Source organism: Macaca thibetana, chromosome 6, assembly GCF_024542745.1.
Source record: "Macaca thibetana thibetana isolate TM-01 chromosome 6, ASM2454274v1, whole genome shotgun sequence".
In the NCBI taxonomy this organism is placed as follows: domain Eukaryota; kingdom Metazoa; phylum Chordata; class Mammalia; order Primates; family Cercopithecidae; genus Macaca; species Macaca thibetana.
The window spans coordinates 24849373-24873013 of NC_065583.1; the positions used below are offsets into that span (position 1 = coordinate 24849373).

The following is a 23641-nucleotide window of genomic DNA, read 5'->3' on the forward strand; positions in this document are numbered from 1 at the left end:
AATCCCAGCACTTTGGGAGGCCGAGACGGGCGGATCACAAGGTCAGGAGATCGAGACCATCCTGGCTAACACGGTGAAACCTCGTCTCTACTAAAAAATACAAAAACCTAGCCGGGCGAGGTGGCGGGCGCCTGTAGTCCCAGCTACTCGGGAGGCTGAGGCAGGAGAATGGCATGAACCCGGGAGGCGGAGCTTGCAGTGAGCTGAGATCCGGCCACTGCACTCCAGCCTGGGCGACAAAGCGAGACTCTATCTCAACAACAACAACAACAACAACAAACAAAAAAACAAACCCTCTTCCCGGTAGATGACAGTAGTAACTATCCTCCCACTCCAGTTGTGACAAGGTTCCTTTGCTGGGGCCCGGGTAGGGGACTGTAGTGATTACTATATGCATCCTCAACTTACCGCTCCAATTTATCACAAGAATCAGTTAGTATTTTGCTACTTTGTGAACAATGTAAAATCTTTGCCAAAAAAAAAAAAAAAATCCACTTAATTCCCTCTAGTTCATTGTGCTATTGATGTCACATATTTTATTTCTCTATATATTATAAACCCCTAAACTTTATTGTGTTTTGCTTTGGCGGTTTTTGTTTTTTGTTTTGAGACAGGGTCTTGCTCTGTTGCCCAGGCTGGAGTGCACTGGCACAATCTCAGCTCACTACAACCTCTATCTCCCAGGCTCAAGCCATTCTCCCACCTCAGCATCCTGAGTAGCTGGGACTACAGGTGCGCACCACCACACCCAGTTAATTTTTGTGGGGTTTTTTTTTGTACAGATGGGGTTTCACCATGTTTCTCAGGCTGGTATTGAACTACTGAGCTCAAGCAATCCACCTGCCTCGACCTCCTAAAATGATGAGATTACAAGTGTGAGCCACCGTGCCTGGCCTGTGGTTTTTAATAGTCAATACTTTTGAAAATTTAAAGTATTCTTTTATGTTCATGCACATATTTGAGCTTTTTGTCATCCTTCCTTCCTTCCTGCAGATCTTTGCTTTCATCTTGAGTTGTTTCTTTTAGCTTCAAAAGCTGGTGACATATTTTCTCACCTTTTGTTTGTTTAAAAATGTCTATATGTACTTCATTTACAGAATTATGGTTTTTTTTTCTTTTAGCACTTTGAGACGGAGTCTCGCTCTGTCGCCCAGGCTGGAGTGCAGTGGCATGATCTTGGCTCACCGCAAGCTCTGCCTCCGGGGTTCATGCCATTCTCCTGCCTCAGCCTCCCGAGTAGCTGGGACTACAGGTGCCCACCACCACGCCCGGCTAATTTTTTGTATTTTTAGCAGAGATGAGGTTTCACCGTGTTAGCCAGGATGGTCTGGATCTCCTGACCTCGTGATCCGCCCGCCTCAGCCTCCCAAAGTGCTGGGATTACAAGCGTGAGCCACCGCACCCGCCCTCTTTTAGCACTTTGAAGATGTCAATTCTATCGTCTTTTGTCTTCCATTGTTTCTTTTTTTCTTTTTCTTTTTCTTTTCTTTTTTTTTTTTTAAGAGACAGGATCTTGCTATATTGCTCAGACTGGACGTGAATTCTTCAGCTTAACCAATTCTCCTGCCTCAGCCTCCCAGGTAGCTGGAACTACAGGTGCACACCTTTATACCCAGCTGTCACCCGTTATTTTCTGATGAAAGTCAGCCATGATTTTCATTGTTGTTCTGCTAAATATAATCTATTTTCTATGTCTGCATTTAATAATTTATTTTATTTGTGCATCTTACAATTTTTCCATTTTTTTAAAATTTTCAACCAGTTTGTGATGACCTGGATAAAATGACTGATGCTGTTTTCTCTGCTGTGTCCATTTTGCTTTAGCTCTATTAAACACATTTTTAATTTCATGCATTGTAGTTTTTTTTCAGTTCTAGAATTTTCACTTGGTTCTATTTTAGCAGTTTTATCTTTTGAAATTCTCACTCTTTTTATCCAATTTGTCAATCTTATCCTCAAATTTCTTTAACATATTTCAATGGTTATTTTAAAATCTTTGTTTATTCCAATATTTGAACCATTAGTGGATCTGCTACTATTCAGTTTTTTTTTCCTCTTAACTAGGAGTACATCCTGCTTCTTCACTTATTTCATAGCTTTTTATTGCATGCCAGAAATTGTGTAATTAAAAATAAAATCCTACAGCCCTTGGTATAAATGCTGTCTTCTATTTTATTCTTTTTAAACTTTTAAATATGTATATATAATTTAAAAAATATATATACTTTAAGTTCTAGGATACATGTGTAGAATGTGCAGGTTTGTTACATAGGTTTACATGTGCCATGCTGGTTTGCTGTGCCTGTCAACCCGTCATCTAGGTTTCAAGGCCTGCACGTGTTAGGTATTTGTCCTAATGCTCTCCCTCCCCTTGCCTCTAACCCCCACGATAGACCCTGATGTGTGATGTTCCCATTCCTGTGTCCATGTGTTCTCATTGTTCAACTCCCAACTCATGAGTGAGAACACACAGTGTTTGGTTTTCTGTTCCTCTGTTAGTTTGCTGAGAATGATGGATTCCAGCTTCATCCGTGTCCCTGCAAAAAGACATGAACTCAGTTTTTAAAATACAGAATGCTTCACGAATTTGTGTCATCCTTATGCAGGGGCCATGGTAATCTTCTGTGTCTTGTTCCGATTTTAGTATATGTGCTGCCAAAGTGAGCACAATACTGTCTTCTAAAAGGGAGGACATGTTCTTTTGTCTGTAAGTTAGGGAAATGGGTCAATCCTTATAATCCAGATAGAATTTGAGCTGGTTTGTGGCTGGGATACAGCTTAAGTTAGCTTTATTTCACCTGTGTTTTCACATGTATTTAGGGATAACTTGGTCTGTACTGTATATATGATAAACTACTCTCTCTAGTAGGACCTTGGGATCTAATCACCAGTAGACTACAGAGTTCTCTTTCTCTGCTTTTCCAATTCCATTTTCATACCGTTTCCACACACTCACCAAAAGTTTCATGGGGGAAATCGCAGCAGGTAAGAAGAATAAGTTCTTTGCATTTGAAACTCCTACAGACTTCAATCCATTTATACTAGCCCACAGGGTCTGCAGGCTTTCCTGTATCATAGCAGAGTTCCAGAGACTGTGATAAGCCCAGTCTTCCACCAGCCCCTGTGGAATTCAGCAGAAGAGAATTTGGCCACTGATACCTGCTCAGCTAGAAATGCCTTATACTCCCCTGTAATTTAACTTTGGATCATTTTTCATCTACAACCCTCCAATATCAAATATAGGGAAGATTGGGAAGATGATCCAGTAATTTTTGTAGTGTATCTGGTGGGAGAAATGGTCCCTCAAGACCTTCTACATCTTATGTGAAGGCCAGAAGTTCTTAACTTTTAAATATTTTAAGATCTCTAATGATGTCCCGTTTTAATTTCTGAAATTTTTTTTTTTGAGACGGAGTCTCGCTCTGTCGCCCAGGCTGGAGTGCAGTGGCCAGATCTCAGCTCACTGCAAGCTCCGCCTCCCGGGTTCACGCCATTCTCCTGCCTCAGCCTCCCGAGTAGCTGGGACTACAGGCGCCTGCCACCTCGCCCGGCTAGTTTTTTGTATTTTTTAGTAGAGACGGGGTTTCACCATGTTAGCCAGGATGGTCTCCTGACCTCGTGATCCGCCCGTCTCGGCCTCCCAAAGTGCTGGGATTACAGGCTTGAGCCACCGCGCCCGGCCTCTGAAAATTTTAAGTATAGTTTTCTCACATTTCTTTTAATGGGTCTTGATAGGTGTTTATCTGTTTTTTTAATCTCTAAAAAAACCCACAATTTTTAAATGCTATGTTTTCTATTTTATTTTTTTTCCTCTTTGACATTCCCTTCTACTTTTTTTTTTTTTTTTTTTTTTTTTTTTTTATACTTTAGGTTCTAGGGTACATGTGCATAATGTGCAAGTTTGTTACATATGCATACTTGTGCCATGTTGGTGTGCTGCACCCATCAACTCGTCAGCACCCATCATTTACATCAGGTATAACTCCCAGTGCAACCCCTCCCCCCTCCCCCCTCCCCATGATAGGCCCCAGTGTGTGATATTCCCCTTCCCGAGTCCAAGTGATCTCATTGTTCAGTTCCCACCTATGAGTGAGAACATGTGGTGTTTGGTTTTCTGTTCTTGTGATAGTTTGCTAAGAATGATGGTTTCCAGCTGCATCCATGTCCCTACAAAGGACACAATCACTCATCCTTTTTTATGGCTGCATAGTATTCCATGGTGTATATGTGCCACATTTTCTTAATCCAATCTGTCACTGATGGACATTTGGGTTGATTCCAAGTCTTTGCTATTGTGAATAGTGCCGCAATAAACATACGTGTGCATGTGTCTTTATAGCAGCATGATTTATAATCCTTTGGGTATATCCCCAATAATGGAATGGCTGGGTCATATGGTACCTCTAGTTCTAGATCCTTGAGGAATCGCCATACTGTTTTCCATAATGGTTGAACTAGTTTACAATCCCACCAACAGTGTAAAAGTGTTCCTATTTCTCCACATCCTCTCCAGCACCTGTTGTTTCCTGACTTTTTAATGATCACCATTCTAACTGGTGTGAGATGGTATCTCATTGTGGTTTTGATTTGCATTTCTCTGATGGCCAGTGATGATGAGCATTTTTTCATGTGTCTGTTGGCTGTATGAATGTCTTTTTTTGAGAAGTGTCTGTTCATAGCCTTTGCCCACTTTTTGATGGGGTTGTTTGTTTTTTTCTTATAAATTTGTTTGAGTTCTTTGTAGGTTCTGGATATTAGCCCTTTGTCAGATGAGTAGATTGCAAAAATTTTCTCCCATTCTGTAGGTTGCCTGTTCACTCTGATGGTAGTTTCTTTTGCTGTGCAGAAGCTCTTTAGTTTAATGAGATCCCATTTGTCAATTTTGGCTTTTGCTGCCGTTGCTTTTGGTGTTTTAGACATGAAGTCTTTGCCCATGCCTATGTCCTGAATGGTACTACCTAGGTTTTCCTCTAGGATTTTTATGGTATTAGGTCTAACATTTAAGTCTCTAATCCATCTTGAATTAATTTTCGTATAAGGAGTAAGGAAAGGATCTAGTTTCAGCTTTCTACTTACGACTAGCCAATTTTCCCAGCACCATTTATTAAATAGGGAATCCTTTCCCCATTTCTTGTTTCTCTCAGGTTTGTCAAAGATCAGATGGCTGTAGATGTGTGGTGTTATTTCTGAGGACTCTGTTCTGTTCCATTGGTCTATATCTCTGTTTTGGTACCAGTACCATGCTGTTTTGGTTACTGTAGCCTTGTAGTATAGTTTGAAGTCAGGTAGTGTGATGCCTCCCAGCTTTGTTCTTTTGACTTAGGATTGTCCTGGAGATGCGGGTTCTTTTTTGGTTCCATATGAACTTTAAAGCAGTTTTTTCCAATTCTGTGAAGAAACTCATTGGCAGCTTGATGGGGATGGCATTGAATCTATAAATTACCTTGGGCAGTATGGCCATTTTCACGATATTGATTCTTCCTATCCATGAGCATGGTATGTTCTTCCATTTGTTTGTGTCCTCTTTGATTTCACTGAGCAGTGGTTTGTAGTTCTCCTTGAAGAGGTCCTTTACATCCCTTGTAAGTTGGATTCCTAGGTATTTGATTCTCTTTGAAGCAATTGTGAATGGAAGTTCATTCCTGATTTGGCTCTGTGTTTGTCTGTTACTGGTGTATAAGAATGCTTGTGATTTTTGCACATTAATTTTGTATCCTGAGACTTTGCTGAAGTTGCTTATCAGCTTAAGGAGATTTTGGGCTGAGACAATGGGGTTTTCTAAATATACAATCATGTCATCTGCAAAGAGGGACAATTTGACTTCTTCTTTTCCTAACTGAATACCCTTGATTTCTTTCTCTTGCCTGATTGCCCTAGCCAGAACTTCCAACACTATGTTGAATAGGAGTGGTGAGAGAGGGCATCCCTGTCTTGTGCCAGTTTTCAAAGGGAATTTTTCCAGTTTTTGCCCATTCAGTATGATATTGGCTGTGGGTTTGTCATAAATAGCTCTTATTATTTTGAGGTACCTTCCATCAATACCGAATTTATTGAGCGTTTTTAGCATGAAAGGCTGTTGAATTTTGTCAAAAGCCTTTTCTGCATCTATTGAGATAATCATGTGTTTCTTGTCTTTGGTTCTGTTTATATGCTGGATTATGTTTATTAATTTGTGAATGTTGAACCAGCCTTGCATCCCACGGATGAAGCCCACTTGATCATGGTGGATAAGCTTTTTGATGTGCTGCTGAATCCTGTTTGCTAGTATTTTATTGAGGATTTTTGCATCGATGTTCATCAGGGATATTGGTCTAAAATTCTCTTTTTTTGTTGTGTCTCTGCCAGGCTTTGGTATCAGGATGATGTTGGCCTCATAAAATGAGTTAGGGAGGATTCCCTCTTTTTCTATTGATTGGAATAGTTTCAGAAGGAATGGTACCAGCTCCTCCTTGTACCTCTGGTAGAATTCAGCTGTGAATCCATCTGGTCCTGGACTGTTTTTGGTTGGTAGGCTATTAATTATTGCCTCAATTTCAGAGCCTGCTATTGGTCTATTCAGGGATTCAACTTCTTCCTGGTTTAGTCTTGGAAGAGTGTAAGTGTCCAGGAAATTATCCATTTCTTCTAGATTTTCCAGTTTATTTGCATAGAGGTGTTTATAGTATTCTCTGATGGTAGTTTGTATTTCTGTGGGGTAGTTTGTATATCATCTGTGGTGATATCCCCTTTATCATTTTTTATTGCGTCGATTTGATTCTTCTCTCTTCTTTATTAGTCTTGCTAGCGGTCAGTCAATTTTGTTGACCTTTTCAAAAAGCCAACTCCTGTATTCATTGATTTTTTTGGAGGGTTTTTTGTGTCTCTATCTCCTTCAGTTCTGCTCTGATCTTAGTTATTTCTTGCCTTCTGCTAGCTTTCAAATGTGTTTGCTCTTGCTTCTCTAGTTCTTTTAATTGCGATGTTAGAGTGTCAATTTGAGATCTTTCCTGCTTTCTCTTGTGGGCATTTAGTGCTATAAATTTCCCTCTACACACTGCTTTAAATGTGTCCCAGAGATTCTGGTATGTTGTATCTTGTTCTCATTGGTTTCAAAGAACATCTTTATTTCTGCCTTCATTTCGTTATGTACCCAGTAGTCATTCAGGAGCAGGTTGTTCAGTTTCCATGTAGTTGAGCGGTTTTTGATTGAGTTTCTTAGTCTTGAGTTCTAGTTTGATTGCACTGTGGTCTGAGAGACAGTTTGTTATAATTTCTGTTCTTGTACATTTGCTGAGGAGTGCTTTACTTCCAATTATGTGGTCAATTTTGGAGTAAGTACGATGTGGTGCTGAGAAGCATGTATATTCTGTTGCTTTGGGGTGTAGAGTTCTATAGATGTCTATTAGGTCTGCTAGCTGCAGAGATGAGTTCAATTCCTGGATATCCTTGTTAACTTTCTGTCTCGTTGATCTGTCTAATGTTGACAGTGGAGTGTTGAAGTCTCCCATTATTATTGTATGGGAGTCTAAGTCTCTTTGTAAGTCTCTAAGGACTTGCTTTATGAATCTGGGTGCTCCTGTATTGGGTGCATATATATTTAGGATAGTTAGCTCTTTCCGTTGAATTGATCCCTTTACCATTATGTAATGGCCTTCTTTGTCTCTTTTGATCTTTGATGGTTTAAAGTCTGTTTTATCAGAGACTAGTATTGCAACCCCTGCTTTTTTTTGTTCTCCATTTGCTTGGTAAATCTTCCTCCATCCCTTTATTTTGAGCCTATGTATGTCTCTGCATGTGAGATGGGTCTCTTGAATACAACAGACTGATGGGTCTTGACTCTTTATCCAGTTTGCCAGTCTGTGTCTTTTAATTGGAGCATTTAGTCCATTTACATTTAAGGTTAATATTGTTATGTGTGAACTTGATCCTGCCATTATGATATTAACTAGTTATTTTGCTCGTTAGTTGATGCAGTTTCTTCCTAGCCTCGATGGTCTTTACATTTTGGCTTGTTTTTGCAATGGCTGGTACCGGTTGTTCCTTTCCATGTTTAGTGCTTCCTTCAGGGTCTCTTGTAAGGCAGGCCTAGTGGTGACAAAATCTGTAAGCATTTGCTTATCTGTAAAGGATTTTATTTCTCCTTCACTTATGAAACTTAGTTTGGCTGGATATGAAATTCTGGGTTTAAAATTCTTTTCTTTAAGAATGTTGAATATTGGCCCCCACTCTCTTCTGGCTTGTAGAGTTTCTGCCGAGAGATCTGCTGTGAGTCTGATGGGCTTCCCTTTGTGGGTAACCTGACCTTTCTCTCTGGCTGCCCTTAAGATTTTTCCCTTCATTTCAACTTTGGTGAATCTGGCAATTATGTGTCTTGGAGTTGCTCTTCTCAAGGAGTATCTTTGTGGCGTTCTCTGTATTTCCTGGATTTGAATGTTGGCCTGCCCTACTAGGTTGGGGAAGTTCTCCTGGATGATATCCTGAAGAGTGTTTTCCAACTTGGTTCCATTTTCCCCCTCACTTTCAGGCACCCCAATCAGAAGTAGATTTGGTCTTTTTACATAATCCCATACTTCTTGCAGGCTTTGTTCATTTCTTTTTCTTCTTTTTTCTTTTGGTTTCTCTTCTCGCTTCATTTCATTCATTTGATCCTCAATCGCTGATACTCTTTCTTCCAGTTGATCGAGTCGGTTACTGAAGCTTGTGCATTTGTCACGTATTTCTCGTGTCATGGTTTTCATCTCTTTCATTTCCTTTATGACCTTCTCTGCATTAATTACTCTAGCCATCAATTCTTCCACTTTTTTTTCAAGATTTTTAGTTTCTTTGTGCTGGGTACGTAATTCCTCCTTTAGCTCTGAGAAATTTGATGGACTGAAGCCTTCTTCTCTCATCTCGTCAAAGTCATTCTCCGTCCAGCTTTGATCCGTTGCTGGCGATGAGCTGCGCTCCTTTGCCGGGGGAGATGCGCTCTTATTTTTTGAATTTCCAGCTTTTCTGCCCTGCTTTTTCCCCATCTTTGTGGTTTTATCTGCCTCTGGTCTTTGATGATGGTGATGTACTGATGGGGTTTTGGTGTAGGTGTCCTTCCTGTTTGATAGTTTTCCTTCTAACATTCAGGACCCTCAGCTGTAGGTCTGTTGGAGATTGCTTGAGGTCCACTCCAGACCCTGTTTGCCTGGGTATCAGCAGCAGAGGCTGCAGAAGATAGAATATTGCTGAACAGTGAGTGTACCTGTCTGATTCTTGCTTTGGAAGCTTCCTCTCAGGGGTGTACTCCACCCTGTGAGGTGTGGGGTGTCAGACTGCCCCTAGTGGGGGATGTCTCCCAGTTAGGCTACTCAGGGGTCAGGGACCCACTTGAGCAGGCAGTCTGTCCCTTCTCAGATCTCAACCTCCGTGTTGGGAGATCCACTGCTCTCTTTTCGAAGCTGTCAGACAGAGTCGTTTGCGTCTGCAGAGGTTTCTCCTGCTTTTGTTATTGTTTACCCTGCCCTGTCCCCAGAGGTGGAGTCTACAGAGACAGGCAGGTTTCCTTGAGCTGCTGTGAGCTCCACCCAGTTCGATCTTCCCAGCAGATCTACTTAAGCCTCAGCAATGGCGGGCGCCCCTCCCCCAGCCTCGCTGCTGCCTTGCCGGAGATCACAGACTGCTGTGCTAGCAATGAGGGAGGCTCCGTGGGCGTGGGACCCTCCCGGCCAGGTGTGGGATATACTCTCCTGGTGTGCCTGTTTGCTTAAAGCGCAGTATTGGGGTGGGAGTTACCCGATTTTCCAGGTGTTGTGTGTCTCAGTTCCCTTGGCTAGGAAAAGGGATTCCCTTCCCCCTTGCGCTTCCCAGGTGAGGTGATGCCTCACCCTGCTTCAGCTCTCGCTGGTCGGGCTGCAGCAGCTGACCAGCACCAATCATCCGGCACTCCCCAGTGAGATGAACCCAGTACCTCAGTTGAAAATGCAGAAATCACCGGTCTTCTGTGTCGCTCGCACTGGGAGTTGGAGACTGGAGCTGTTCCTATTCGGCCATCTTGCTCCGCCCCCCCTTCTACTTTTTTTGCATTTAATTTGCTGTACTTTTTTTTTTTTAGCTTTTTAGGAGATGATTAAATAATTTTTTCAGGTTTTTTCCAAAGTGTGTTTGATTTTATGAATTTCTCTGTAAGCACTATTTTATCTACATTGCACAAATTCTGATACCTTACTCAAAGTACTTGCTAATTTGCTTTATTTCTTCTCTGACTTCAGGGTAATTTAGAACACAATTCCTTAATTTATAAACATTTGGTGATTTTCTAGTTATCCCTTGGTTACTGATTTCTAACTTAATTCTACTGTGGTCAGAGTACTGATTCTGGTTTCATGGCCCATTTTGGTAAATATATCATGTGCATTTGAAAATAATGTGTATTCTGCAGCTGTTTGGCATAGTGTTCTATCTACATACCAGTTAGTCAAACTGGTTAATTGGATTGTTCAAAAATACATCTTTTTCTTTTTCTTTATTAAAATTTTTTATTATACTTCAAGTTCCATGGTACATGTGCAAAATGTGCAGGTTTGATACATAGGTATACATGTGCCATGTTGGCTTGCTGCATCCATCAACTCATCATTTACATTAGGTATTTCTCCTAATGCTATCCTTCCCCCAGCCCTCAACCCACCCACAGGTCCCAGTGTGTGATGTTCCCTGCCCTGTGTCCTAGTGATCTCATTGTTCAATTCCCACCAGTGAGTGAGAACATGTGGTGCTTGATTTTCTGTCCTTGTGATAGTTTGCGAGAATGATGGTTTCCAGCTTCATCCATGTCCCTGTAAAGGACATGAACTCATCCTTTTTTATGGCTGCATAGTATACCATGGTGCCACATTCTCTTAATCCAGTCTATCATTGATGGACATTTGGGTTGGTTCCAAGTTTTTGCTATTGTGAATAGTAATGCAGTAAACATATGTGTGCATGTGTCTTTATTGTAGCATGATTTATAATCCTTTAGGTATATACCCAGTGATGGGATTGCTGGGTCAAATGGTATTTCTAGTTCTAGATCCTTGAGGAATCGCCACGCTGTCTTCCACAATGGTTGAACTAATTTACACTCCCCCAATAGTGTAAAAGGGTTCCTATTTCTCCACACCCTCTCCAGCATCTGTTGTTTCTTGACTTTTTTTTTGAGACGGAGTTTCGCTCTTTTTGCCCAGGCTGGAGTGCAATGGCACGATCTCGGCTCACCACAACCTCCGCCTCCTGGGTTCAAGCGATTCTCCTGCCTCAGCCTCCCGAGTAGCTGGGATTACAGGCATGCACCACCATGCCTGGCTAATTTTGTATTTTTAGTAGAGATGGAGTTTCTCCATTTTGGTCAGGCTGGTCTTGAACTCCTGACTTCAGGTGATCCACCCGCCTCAGCCTCCCAAAGTGCTGAGATTACAGGCATGAGCCACTGCACCCGGCTCCTGACTTTTTAATGATAGCCATTCTAACTGGCATGAGACGGTATCTCATTGTGGTTTCAATTGGCATTTCTCTAATGACCAGTGATGATGAGCATCTTTTCATGTGTGTGTTGGCTGCATAGATGTCTTTGAGAAGTGTCTGTTCATATGCTTTACCCACTTTTTGATGAGTTTTTTTTTTTTTTTTCTTGTAAATTTGTTTGAGTTCTTTGTAGATTCTGGATATTAACCCTTTGTCAGATGGGTAGATTGCAAAAATTTTCTCACATTCTCTAGGTTGCCTGTTCACTATGATGGTAGTTTCATTTGCCACGCAGAAGCTCTTTATTTTAATTGGATCCCATTTGTCAATTTTGGCTTTTGTTGCCATTGCTTTTGGTGTTTTAGTCATGAAGTCCTTGCCCATGCCTATGTCCTGAATGGTATGGCCTAAGTTTTTTTCTAGGGCTTGTATGGTTTTAGGTCTAACATTTAAGTCTCAAATCCATTGTGAATTTTTGTATAAGGTGTAAGGAAGGAATCCAGTTTCAGCTTTCTACATATGGCTAGCCAATTTTCCCAGTACCATTTATTAAATAGGGAATCCTTTCACCATTGCTTGTTTTTGTCAGGTTTGTCAAAGATCAGATGGTTGTAGATGTGTGGTGTTATTTCTGAGGCCTCTGTTCTGTTCCATTGGTCTATCTCTCTGTTTTGGTACCAGTACCATGCTGTTTTGGTTACTGTAGCCTTGCAGTATAGTTCAAAGTCAGGTAGCGTGATGCCTCCCAGCTTTGTTCTTTTGACTTAGGATTGTCTTGGCTACACAGGCTTGTTTTTGGTTCCATATGAAATTTAAAGTATTTTTTTTCAATTCGGTGAAGAAAATCATTGGTAGGTTGATGGGAATGGCATTGAATCTATAAATTACTTTGGGCAGCATGGCCATTTTCACGATATTGATTCTTCCTATCCATGAGCATGGAATATTCTTCCTTTGTTTGTGTCCTTTATTTCTTTTAGCAGTGGTTTGTAGTTCTCCTTGAAGAGGTCCTTCACATCCCTTGTAAGTTGGATTCCTAGGTATTTTATTCTCTTTGAAGCTATTGTGCATGGGAGTTCACTCATGATTTGACTCTCTGTCTATTATTGGTGTATAGGAATGCTTGTGATTTTTGCACATTGGTTTTGTATCCTGAGACTTTGCTGCAGTTGCTTATCAGCTTAAGGAGATTTTGGACTGAGATGATGGGGTTTTCTAAATATACAATGATGTCATCTGTGAACAGGGACAATTTGAGTTCCTCATTTCCTAATTGAATAGACTTTATTTCTTTCTCTTGCCTGATTACCCTGGCCAGAACTTCCAACACTATGTTGAATAGGAGTGTTGAGAAAGGGCATCCCTGTCTTGTGCCAGTTTTCAAAGGGAATGTGTCCAGTTTTTGTCCATTCAGTGTGATATTGGCTGTGAGTTGTCATAAATAGCTCTTATTATTTTGAGATACATTCCATCAATACCTAAGTTTACTGAGAGTTTTGTTTCTTTTTCTTTCTTTTTTTTTTTTGACAGAGTCTCACTCTGTTGCCCAGGCTGGAGTGCGGTGGCACGATCTCAGCTCACTGCAAGCTCTGCCTCCTGGGTGCATGCCATTCTTCTGCCTCAGCCTCCCGAGTAGCTGGAACTACAGGCGCCCACCACCACGCCCAGCTAATTTTTTTGTATTTTTAGTAGAGACAGAGTTTCACCGTGTTAGCCAGGATGGTCTCTAACACCTGACCTCAAGATCTGCCTGCTTTGGCCTTCCAAAATGCTGGGGTTACAGGTGTGAGCCACCATGCCCGACGTGTTGAGAGTTTTTAGCATGAAGTGTTGTTGAATTTTGTCGAAGGCCTTTTCTGCATCTATTGAGATAATCATTTGGTTTTTATCATTGGTTGAGTTTATGTGATGGATTACGTTTATTGATTTCCATATGTTGAACCAGGCTTGCATCCCAGAGATGAAGCCGACCTGATCATGGTGGATAAGCATTTTTTTGTTTTGTTTTCTTGAGACGGAGTCTCACTCTGTTGCCCACGCTGGAGTGCAGTGGCGTGATCTCGGCTCACTGCAAGTTCTGCCTCCTGGGTTCATGCCATTCTCCCGTCTCAGCCTCCTGAGTAGCTGGGACTACAGGCACCCGCCACAACGCCTGGCTAATTTTTTTTGTATTTTTAGTAGAGATGGGGTTTCACATGTTAGCCAGGATGGTCTTGATCTCCTGACCTCATGATCTGCCCACTTCGGTCTCCCAAATTGCTGGGATTACAGGTATGAGCCACCATGCCTAGCCCATGGTGGATAAGCTTTTGGATGTGCTGCTGGATTTGGTTTTCCAGTATTTTATTGAGTATTTTGGCATCAATGTTCATCAGGGATATTGGTCTAAAATTCTCTTTTTTTGTTGTGTCTCTGCCAGGCTTTGGTATCAGGATGATGTTGGCCTCATAAAATGAGCTATGGAGGATTACCTCTTTTTCTATTCATCTGAATAGTCTCAGAAGGAATAGTACCAGTTCTTCTTTGTACCTCTGGTAGAGTTTGCCTGTGAATCTGTCTGGTCCTGGACTTTTTTTGATCATAGGTTATTATTGCCTCAATTTTAGAGCTTGTTATTGGTCTATTCAGAGATTCAACTTCTACCTGGTTTAGTCTTGGGAGGGTGTATGTGTCCAGGAATTTATCAATTTCTTCTAGATTTTCTAGTTTATTTGCATAGAGGCATCTATAGTATTCTCTGATGGTAATTTCTATTTCTGTGAGATTGGTGGTGATACCCCTTTATCATTTTTTATTGTATCTATTTGATTCTTCTCTCTTTTCTTCTTTATTAGTCTTGCTAGTGGCCTATCAATTTTGTTGATCTTTTCAAAAAGCCACCTCCTAGATTCACTGATTTTTTTGAAGGGTTTTTTATGTCTCTATCTTTCAGTTCTGTTCTGATCTTAGTTATTTCTTCGCTTCTGCTAGGTTTTGAATTTATTAGCTCTTGCTTCTCTAGTTATTTTAATTGTGATGTTAGGGTGTCAATTTTAGATCTTCCCTGCTTTCTCTTGTGGGCATTTAGTGCTATAAATTCCCCTCTACACACTTCTTTAAATGTGACCTGGAGATTCTGGTATGTTGTGTCTTTGTTCTCATTTGTTTCAAAGAACTTCTTTATTTCTGCCTTCATTTTGTTATTTATCCAGTAGTCATTCAGGAGGAAGTTGTTCAGTTTCAATGAAGTTGTGCAGTTTTGAGTGAGTTTCTTAATCCTGAGTTCTAGTTTGATTGCACTGTGGTCTGAGAGACAGTTTGTTATCATTTCTGCTCTTTTGCATTTGCTGAGGAGTGCTTTACTTCTAATTATGTGGTCAATTTTAGAATAAGTGCGATGTGGTGCTGAGAGGAATGTGTATTCTGTTGATTTGGGGTGCAGAGTTCTGTAGATGTGTATTAGGTCTGTCTGTTGCAGAGCTGAGTTCAGGTCCTGGATATCCTTGTTAAACTCCTGTCTCGTTGATGTAATATTGACAGTGCATTGTTAAAGTCTCCCATTATTATTGTGTGGAAGTCTAAGTCTCTTTATAGGTCTCTAAGGACTTGCTTTATTAATCTGGGTGCTCCTGTATTGGGTCCATGTGTATTTAGGATAGTTAGCTCATCTTGTTGACTTGATCCCTTTACCATTATGTAATGACCTTGTTTGTCTCTTTTGATCTTTGTTGGTTTAAAGTCTGTTGCATCAGAGGCTAGGATTGCAACCCTGCTTTTTTTTTGCTTTCCATTTGCTTGGTAGATCTTCCTCTGTCCCTTTATTTTGAGCCTATGTGTGTCTCTGCACATGAGATGTGTCTCCTGAATACAGCACACTGATGGGTCTTGACTGTTTATCCAATTTGCCAGTCTGTGTCTTTTATTTGGGTCATTTAGCCCATTTACATTTAAGGTTAATATTGTTATGTGTGAATTTGATCCTGTCATTATGATGTTCACTGGTTATTTTGCCCATTAATTGATGCAGTTTCTTCATAGGATTGATGGTCTTTACAATTTGGCATGATTTTGCAGTGGCTAGTATGGGTTGTTCCTTTCCACTTGTAGTGCTTCCTTCAGGAACTCTTGTAAGGCAGACCTGGTGGTGACAAAATCTCTCAGCATTTGCTTGTCTGTAAAGGATTTTATTTTTCCTTCACTTATGAAGCTTAGTGTGGCTGGATACGAAATTCTGGGTTGAAAATTCTTTAAGGATGTTGAATATTGGCCCCCACTGTCTTCTGGCTTGTAGGGTTTCTGCTGAGAGATCTGCTGTTAGTCTGATGGGCTTCCCTTTGTGGGTAACTTGACCTTTCTCTCTGGCTGCCCTTAACACTTTTTACTTCATTTCAACCTTGATGAATCTGACGATTATGTGTCTTGGGGTTGCTCTTCTCGAGGAGTGTCTTTGTGGTGTTCTCTGTATTTCCTGAATTTGAATGTTGGCCTGCCTTGCTCTGTTAGGGAAGTTCTCCTGCATAATATCCTGAAGAGTGTTTTCCAACTTGGTTCCATTCTCCCCATCACTTTCAGGTACACCAATCAAACGTAGGTTTGGTCTTCACATAGTCCCATATTTCTTGAAGGCTTTGTTCATGTGCTTTTATTCTTTTTTCTCTAACCTTGTTTTCTTGCTTTATTTCATTAATTTGATCTTCAGTCACTGATACCCTTTCTTCTACTTGATCGAATTGGCTATTGAAGCTTGTGCATGCATCATGAAGTTCTCGTGCCATGGTTTTCAGCTCCATCAGGTCACTTCCGGTCTTCTCTACGCTGTTTATTCTAGTTATCCATTCATCTAATCGTTTTTCAAGATTTTTAGCTTCCTCGTGATGGGTTTGAACATGCTCCTTTAGGTTGGAGAATTTTGTTATATTCAACCTTCTGAAGCCTACTTCTGTCAGCTCATCAAAGTCATTCTCTGTCCAGCTTTGTTCTGTCACTGGTGAGGATCTGTGATCCTTTGGAGGAGAATAGTCACTCTGATTTTTAGAAATTTCAGCTTTTCTGCTCTGGTTTCTCCACATCTTTGTGGTTTTGTCTACCTTTGGTCTTTGATGTTGGTGGCCTACAGATGGGGTTTTGGTGTAGATGACCTTTGTTGAGGTTGATGCTATTACTTTCTGTTTTAGTTTTCCATCTAACAGTCAGGTCCCTCAACTGCAGGTCTGTTGGAGTTTGCTGGAGTTCCACTCCAGACTCCGTTTGCCTGGGTATCACCAGCAAATGCTGCAGAACAGCAAATATTGCAGAACAGCAAATATGCTGCCTGATTCTTCCTCTGGAAGCTTCATCCTAGAGGGCCAGCTGCCTATATGAGGTGTTTGTCAGCCCCTACTGGGAGGTGTCTCCCAGTTAGGCTACACGCGGGTCAGGGACCTACTTGAGGAGGCAGTCTGTCCGTTCTCAGAGCTCAAACGTCATGCTGGGAGATCCGCTGCTCTCTTCAGAGCTGTCAGACAGGGACGTTTAAGTGTGCAGAAGTTGTCTGCTGCCTTTCATTCAGCTGTGCCTTGCCCACAGAGGTGGAGTCTAGAGGCAGTAGGCCTTGTTGAGCTGTGGTGGGTTCCACCCAGTTTAGCTTCCTGGCTGCTTTTTTACCTACTCAAGCCTCAGCAATGGTGGAGGCCCCTCCCCTAGCCAGGCTGCCATCTTGCAGATCAATCTCAGACTGCCCTGCTAGCAGTGAGCAAGGCTCCGTGGGTGTGGGAGCCGCCTAGTCAGGCACTGGAGAGAATCACTTTGTCTGCTGGTTGCTAAGACCTTGGGAACAGCACAGTATTTGAGCGGGAATGTCCCGTTTGTCCAGGTAGTCTGTCACGGCTTTCCTTGATTTAGAAAGGGAAATCCCCCAACCCCTTGTGCATCCCAGGTGAGGTGACGCCCCACCCTGCTTTGGTTCCCCCTCTGTGGGTTGCACCCACTGTCCAACCAGTCCCAATGAGGTGAACTAAGTTACCTCAGTGGGAAATGCAGAAATCACTCATCTTCACTCTGGGAGCTGCAGACTAGAGCTATTCCTATTCGACCATCTTCTCTTTTTATTTTTCTTTTTGTTCTATCAGTTACTGAGATGAGAGCTGTTCTCAACCCTATAAATGTATATTTTTGTTTCTCCTTTTAGTTTGATCAGTTTGTGATTTATGTATCTTGAGCTGGTGTTATTGGGGGGTATACACAGTTACTTTCTACCAAAATTAACCTTTTGTTGTTACAAGCTCTGCCTTTTTATTGGTAATAATACTTCTCATCTTGAAATCTTTTTGGTTTCACGTTAATATACCTACAGCAGCTTTCTTTTGATTTGTATTTGTGAGGATTTTCTTTTTTGCCCCCTCTGGTTCTTATTTAATAGATATGTCTCCTGCAAACAACATTTGGAAGTTATTATTATTATTTTTTCATTATTTCCCAATATGGCCATTTTGTGTTTTTAAAGGATATTTAATGTCCATTTATGTTTAATGTAATTGCTGATATATTGGAGTTTAAATCTGTTATCTTACTGTCCTTTCTATGTGTCACACCTGTTACATTTTCTTCTGTCCTTTTAGTCTTTTAATCAAATATTTTAATATTATTCTTGTTTCTCTATTGTCTTCTTTCTCTCTCTCTTTAAGAGTCTTCCTTGTTGCCCAGGTTGGATGACAATGGCAAGATATGGCTCACTGTAGCCTCAATCGCCTGGGTTCATGTAATCCTCCCACTTCAGCCTCCTTAGTAGCTACGACAACCAGCATGCACCACCATACTCGGTTAATTTTTGTATTTTTTTTTTTTTTTTTCTAGACAGAGTCTCACCCTGTTGCCCGGGCTGGTCTTAAACTCCTGGGCTCAAGCAATCCTCCTGCCTCAGGTGTGATCAGCGTCTTCTCTTTTTAAAGTTTTATTTTACAGCTATACATTTTAAAATTATATTTTAGATTCTATCCTAAACATTACAAGATAAATTTTTGACCTAGACTACTCCAAATTTTACTTTTAGTATTTCTAGGATAAATCAAAGCTTAAAAACTTTAACTCTATTTACCATTCCCTCCCATTTTTTGTGTTATTGTCATATGTTTAAACTATATATAAATTATACTACATTTGTGGGTGTACAATTTATTTGCACAAGATGACTTATATTAGTCAACATTTATTTAAATTTATCCGTGAATTTACTCTTATTTTCTGCAAGTGTTCTTCTACCAGGAATCATCTTCCTTCTACTGAAAGAACCTCCTTTAGTAGTTTTTTAATGTCACTTTGTCAGAGGTGTGTGAACCACAGCAACTCCATCTTAAATAGGAGCTGGGTAAAATGAGGCTGAGACCTACTGGGCTGCATTCTCAGATGGTTAAGGCATTCTAAGTCACAGTATGAGATAGGAGGTTGGCACAAAATACAGGTCATGAAGACCTTGCTGATAAAACAGGTTACAGTAAAGAAGCTGGCTAAAATCCACCAAAACCAAGATGGCCTCGAGAGCAACCTCTGGTCCTCCTCACTGCTACATTCCCACCAGCACCATGACAGTTTACAAATCAAATGGCAACATCAGAAAGTTATCCTATATGCTCTGAAAAGGGGAGACCTGAATAATCCAGCTCTTATTTAGCATATCTTCAAGAAATAACCATAAAAATGGGCAACCAGCAGCCCTCAGGGCTGCTTTGTCTGTGGAGTAGTCATTCTTTTATTCCCTTACTTTCCTAATAAACTTGCTTTCACTTTACTCTATGGATTCACCCTGAATTCTTTCTTGTGCAAGATCCAAGAACCCTCTCATGGGTTCTGGATTGAGACCCCTTTCCTGTAACAACTCTATTGATGACGAATTACCACACTTTTAGGAATGTTTATCTAGAAATGTTTTTTCCCAGCTTCCTGGGTAGCCCTGAGCTCATTTATTTTGATTTTTCCAATTCGGTGAGGTTGCCAGAATCTCTTGATTGCTAATTTCTGATCTGCCTCTGTGCATTTTTCTAAAAATTGGCAAGAGCATTATGGAGGGGAAAAAAATAATGAATATAGGGATTTTCTCAATACATTTTCCTTCTTTCTGGGATCTTGATCTATTGAATACCGGCTGCCTTATTTATTCTCCAATGAATGTGAACAGTTTTTTTTATAATGTTAATTTTTCCTAGATTTTTTAGTTGTTTTCAGTGGGAAGTTTACTATGAATGAAACTTCTCTGTGACAGCTAGAAGTAGAACCTACAAATTATTGTTTGTTTTTAATGGAACATATGTATTGAAAGGAAGTCTCTCCTCACCCATATGGTGGCCTTTCACATATTTTCCCACAGCTTCTATAAAGCCTGTCAAGTTGCTTTTCTCTAGATTAAGTGGCTGAAGTTCTTTCATGTGATAAGAGCTCTAGATCCCTCCCCATTCTGGTTTCCCAACTTATCTTTTTTTTTTTTTGAGACAGTCTCGCTCTGTCACCGAGGTTGGAGTGTGGTGGCATGATCTCAGCTCACTGCAACCTCCGCCTCCTGGGTTCATGCCATTCTCCCGCCTCAGCCTCCTGAGTAGCTGGGACCACAGGCAGCTGCCACCATGCCCAGCTAACTTTTTATATTTTTAGTAGACATGGGATTTCACTGTGTTAGCCAGGATGGTCTTGATCTCCTGACCTCGTGATCCACCCGCCTCGGCCTCCCAAAGTGCTGGGATTACAGGCGTGAGCCACCCTGCCCGGCTCTTATTCCCCCCCCCCCCTTTTTTTTTTCTAAGTAGAGAGCACAAAGATTATTCCTGGTTTTGCAGTCAAGTTACTTTTAAGTCCTGGACCCCTCATATTAAATGCTTGACCATGAACAAGTTATTTAAGCTTTTGATTTTTCACCTGCAAGATGAAGGGTATTACCTAGTTTGCAGAATCATTTTGAATTAAAAGGGTGCCTCAGTATAATATGCACTCAATAAAGTTAGCTGCTGCAGCTGCTTTCATGTTTGCATACGTGTTATTGCTTTGACAGGGCATCCAATTGGGATAAATTCTTGGTATTGTTCTAATTGATTTCCTGAATTTTTTTGTGTATCTGTTTTTTACATGTACCTGATTTATTTTTTTACTGTGTAAAAACTGTAGAATCATCCTCAAAGAAGGTATAAATTTGAAGATATGTCTTTCCTCCTCCTTAACACCTCCCTCTTCTTGGCTGAACAAGTGGGAGAAAAGATGTTTTTGGAAGACTTTAATTTAACTGCAGGAATACCATTTAAACAGGAAAGTGTTCTCCCCCTCTTCACAATGACCCTTTATCAGGATTTCATTTGGCTTCCCTTTGTTTTAGAGAAGAAAATTAATAAATGTTTTGGATGCAATCTTAAGCCAAGGTCGGCAGCAGCTGCTGTGCACTTGTTTGAAATATCTATTTTCTTACACTCATTTCTGACCCTTCTGAATCCTGTTATCAGTGCCTGCACATTTTTGGTAACTGATTGTCATTACATTGTAAGGATGCTGCCTGGATGATTGCTCCTCAACCAGAGATGTCAGCCAGCTGAAACATACCAGGAGACAACAAAGGACATTCCTGACTTGGGGAAAAATGGAGCAGGAGAAATTTACATGTGTTTGACATTTATATTCTTTTGAGTAGCTTTTGTCTCTTTGAAAATTCCCTGAACTTACTACCTCAAGCAGAAGAATGGAATCTAAATGCAAGGGAGAAAAGAAAGTCTGCTTTGAAGATGAGGAGTAAGATGAAGAATTAGAGGTTTGTCTTTTTCTTTTAAGGCCTTTTTTGGTTATGGAAAAGGACAGAATTGTAAAATTAACAGGATCACAATAACTTTAGTTCCTGATGTATTGGGGAATAGTTCTATTAAAAGCATAATATATTTAAAGGCTGTCCTACCAATGTTTCTGGTAGCCTCTTTCTACCTCTCCTTTGTACCAAAGAGTGCTAGCCCAGGTGTTTCTTGTATTATTGATTACACGTAAAGAGAATGCCTTGAAATGTTATGTATGGAGGTCTCTGTGTTGGAACAATAGAGGTTTATTTGCATGCTGAGCTTCTGATCTCAAATGGTAGAATTTCACATAAGACTGACAAGCCCAAGTGATTAAACTGCAGAGGCATCACTAGTGCCCTGTCTCAATCTTTATTTCACTTCTTAATAAACGCAGAACTCATCGGTTGGTGCATGCTCTGGAAAGCAAGATTCACAGAATCTTATTTTCTAATAAAGTTTTGGCAGAAGTGGGTGATGCTTTTAGATTAATACAATGAACACAACTCACAGTGCCAAAGGTACCTTCATCTGTGTAAAAGCAGTGGTACCTTCTTCCATTATCTAAGACCTTCAACATCTGGGATACTTAAAAATGCAATAGCTGGATTTATGTTATTTATATAGTTAAAGCAGCTAGTTTCTAACTTTTTAGACAGTCCAAACCCTTTTTCCCTTAAGTTTTCTTTGGGAGCCCACTACATAAAAGATAACTTTTTAAAAGAGAGATTCTGGTTGATGCAAGGCAGCAAGAGACTCTGTCCTATTGCTTTCCCCTTTATCCTGACGAAGTTTCTCTCTGCTGCATCTCAACACACTTCATGGGCTTCAGGAAACAGAGCTGACAAGACACTAGCCTAAGGAAGCCAATGAGACGTGTGCATTATTGGAAGAGGGTTGCAGTGACCCAACATGACTCTTACAGGCTAATTAAAGCCGTGCCATCACTGGGAGGAGGAGGCTTTCCCGTTCTTTTCACAAAATTAATTGTTTTTCAGAAAAATAGGATCGTTTTGGAATTTTGTCATTTCCCTAGGATGTCTCCGGAGACTGAAAGAGGTGGTTAGGAATCGTATGAATATTTTTCTGTTTTCTTATGTTTCAAAATGGCTTCATGTAATTTCTCTCTCCTTTTATCCATCTACATAAAGTGTGAAAGGAAAATAAAATATCCGGACCCCAAATTCACGATGCCAAAGAGAAAAGTTAAGCTTGGAAGCTGAGCCACAAAAATACCCCAAAACCTGCCATTCCTTTTGTTCCTAAACTGATAACTACAGATAGAAGGTCACATGTCTCCACAGGAGATTCCCCCGACCCATTCCCCGCCACACTGACAATGTAAATTAACAGCTTGTCTTCACAAGTATGGAACAAGGAGAGACTAGAAATTGTCCCTCCCACCCCAAGATGAATACGTATTTGACTGCATCCTCTACTGTTTATCTTATGTAAAAATTCAGACTCACTGAGTATGAGATGAATACATAATTTTTTCTTCCACCTCCTCCTTTTCATTTGCAACATATGGGCTAAGTAAGCCTAATCAAAGCTTCATAAGAGTGTGACCATAGCCTTCCCCCTTTTTCTATTTTCCCTTTTCCCCTCCTGCTTGCTTTTCCCTTTTAAATATTGAAGCCTTCAAAATCCTCTTTGGAAAAGAACAGGCTACAGATTCTACTGTGGTTTGTGTCTTTTTCCCAGGCACATCCTCAACCTTGGGAAAATAAACCTCTGCAATGATGGAGATTTGCCTCCGTCATTTTCTTTGATGTACAGCAGTCGTCACTAACAGGCATATTTGGTCTCCTATGAATTGATGTGAGTTTTAATCTGGGCTCTATGCAGTACAAAAGATACAGAGGACTGGTGTGAAATCCATCTCTAAAGTGAAAAACTTTCTTCCTAGCTTACGGAATCTGTGGCAGTCAGTGGGAGGCTGCCGAAGAGATGAGGATTCCTGAAGAACCTCAAAGTTAGGCCTGTCTCTAGAATTTGAGACTGATCATTAGGTGTTGTCTTAAAGAAATTAGATTTTTTTTTTTTTTTTGAATTTGAAACGACAGACTCTGGCTTCAGCAAAAGGAATTTATTGGCTCACATAACTGAAACGTCTGTGAGTAGGGCAATCCTCAAAATTCATAAAGTCATCTGGTCTCTTACTCTTGCTTTCTGTGCAATGTTTCTCTATGTGGGCTAGCCCCGGTTTTTGCTGCTTCAGATTAGATTCATTCTTGCATTAGGTACAGGGAAAGGTATGGACAGTGGCATTACTGCTACAGTTTTAGGCTTTACCCAAGCCCATTTAGGAACCTAAGAAATAAGAGAGAGTTTTTTTCCCTAGCATCAAATTACAAAATCCTAAAGAAGGATTCTCTTGACAAGTTTGGGTCACATTCCCAAATGTAGGTCAGTCAGTGTTCAAGGGGCATGGAGAT

At 40.7% G+C, this 23641-nt stretch overlaps 1 non-coding gene across 1 annotated transcript; it reads right to left on the reverse strand.

Moving 5' to 3' along the window:
* Positions 1–2563: 2563 nt before the first annotated feature.
* On the reverse strand, positions 2564–2668 carry LOC126957693 (U6 spliceosomal RNA). Its single transcript, XR_007726877.1, has one exon. It is a non-coding gene; the product is annotated as a U6 spliceosomal RNA (small nuclear RNA).
* Between the last annotated feature and the right edge of the window lie 20973 nt (positions 2669–23641).